Source organism: Notothenia rossii (genome assembly GCF_949606895.1).
Source record: "Notothenia rossii genome assembly, chromosome: 2".
NCBI lineage: Eukaryota > Metazoa > Chordata > Actinopteri > Perciformes > Nototheniidae > Notothenia > Notothenia rossii.
In genome coordinates, this window is record NC_136904.1 from 34,445,996 (window position 1) to 34,448,118 (window position 2,123).

Here is a 2,123-nt window from a genome sequence, read left to right on the forward strand (position 1 = left end):
AAAAACTACAGAAGCTTATTTCAACTTTGATGTGTTACGTAAGTTCATTGCATGGATGATGCCCGTGAGCAGAAGGCAGGCGTTCACCAAACGTTTACACTCATCAAGCACTGCCGATCCCTCGATGGAGATGGACACGTTGGGAGGTGTGGCGTCTTCTTTTGCTGCACTTCATGGGGGACATGGATCTTCACGACACTCAGCATAGTCCTTTTTTGACTATTTATTTGCCTTACAATACTGTAAACCTTTCTGTGAAGTTACTTAGAGTTAGCTATTTCATTTAGTATTCAAGCCATTGATTGTACATGTTCTTTTTAAGCAGAGATGGATGGGGTGAGCTTCAAAAGGGGCAAAGGGCTTTATTATCATATGCATTAGATACAGTGTGGATATGTAATGAAAAGGCTCCTCCAACAATGCAACATAAATGGGACATAAAATAAATACAAAATATATATAAAAATAGTGCAAGCCCAGGATACTATACTCTATACTATTATTAGTATTAATTATATTAACTCTTATTTGTTACGGTCAAAGTATGATTACAAGTAAGGAAGCTCAGTTTATTAAACGTTAGCTTTGTTTCCATCAGGAAGTAAACCTGATTAAATAATTGGGTTCTACAGGCTCAAACTATAAATTCTCCTGAAAAACACATTTTGAATCAGAATATTAAACATTGAAATTGAGTAAGTTTGAAAATATAAATAAATATTATACAGTAAAATTAGATTCCAATGTACTTTACCTAAATGTTAACTTAAAAACAACTGGAGACTGAAGAGGTTTTTCACATAATGGCAAGATGTACTTACCTTCGGAGAATAGAGATATTCATGTAGTAACAGAACAGCAGCAGACACATTTTAACACAAATCAAACACAGCATTTACTTGGTTCTCTTTAATCAGCTCCGCTGCAGACTCTTCCAGAAGCTCGACCAGGCGGGAGGACGGCTTCCGTCTCAACGTGTTGCTGTTTAACAGACATGTCAATTATTGTAGCGAACACACATAACTGTAAGTACGAAATTGGAAACAAAGTTTAATTTAAATTTAACGCGCTGCTACAGAAGGAGGAACCAACAGTTCAACTTCTAATAAAGTCACTATTGTCAGGCGACTGCCATCTCGTTCACCTGATGAACACCTACAAATTCCTTGGAGATCACATTAACCATAAAATGGACTGAACTGACAACAATTATGCTCTTTAAGCTGTTCAGTTTCAGAGTTTGTAATGGGTTGCAGCATTTTTAGGTACGTCTACACTACAGGCATCAAAAAATGCTTTCAACGCTTCGCCCATTCACTTGAATGGGGTGACGTAGAAGATTTTTAATCTTCGCCGAACTGCATTGTGGGGAGCATGGCATGGCTTTGCAAGCATCACGAGCATCTATCGGCATCAAAAGTTGAACAATGTTCAACTTTTGAGGCTCGATGCTTGGCATCAGCCAATGAAATCCCGTTTATGCAAATCCCGCCAGTGCAAGCGCAGCCAATCAAACCGCGTGCAAGCTGGGAGAGCCAGACCGCAGTTCATTTCCTCATATTCCAAACGAGATATTACGATAATCTTGAAGCTGGGCGTGTCTGAAGCTTGGCGATTTTTTGCGAGCAACCAATCACATGAATCTCCCACCCCTGACATACAAAGCAATAGCAATGTTAAAACGAAGTAAACTGGATATAAACTCTCCAAACAGGCGAAAAAACTATCAGTTTCACCCACTGTCTCTGCCACCTCCCTCCATGCCTGGTTCCTCCGGTTTGTATCCCGGTAAATAGTTCCGGTCGTAAAGAACCGGGTGATTTGCTACCGTAATATCTCGTTTGGAATATGAGGAAATTAACTGCGGTCTGGCTCTCCCAGCTTGCACGCGGTTTGATTGGCTGCGCTTGCACTGGCGGGATTTGCATAAACGGGATTTGATTGGCTGATGCCAGCGCCGTATAGATAGGGCTGATGCCAAGCATCGAGTCTCGATGCCGATAGATGCTCGTGATGCTTGCAAAGCCATGCCATGCTCCCCACAATGCAGTTCGGCGAAGATTAAAAATCTTCTACGTCACCCCATTCAAGTGAATGGGCGAAGCGTTGAAAGCATTTTTTTA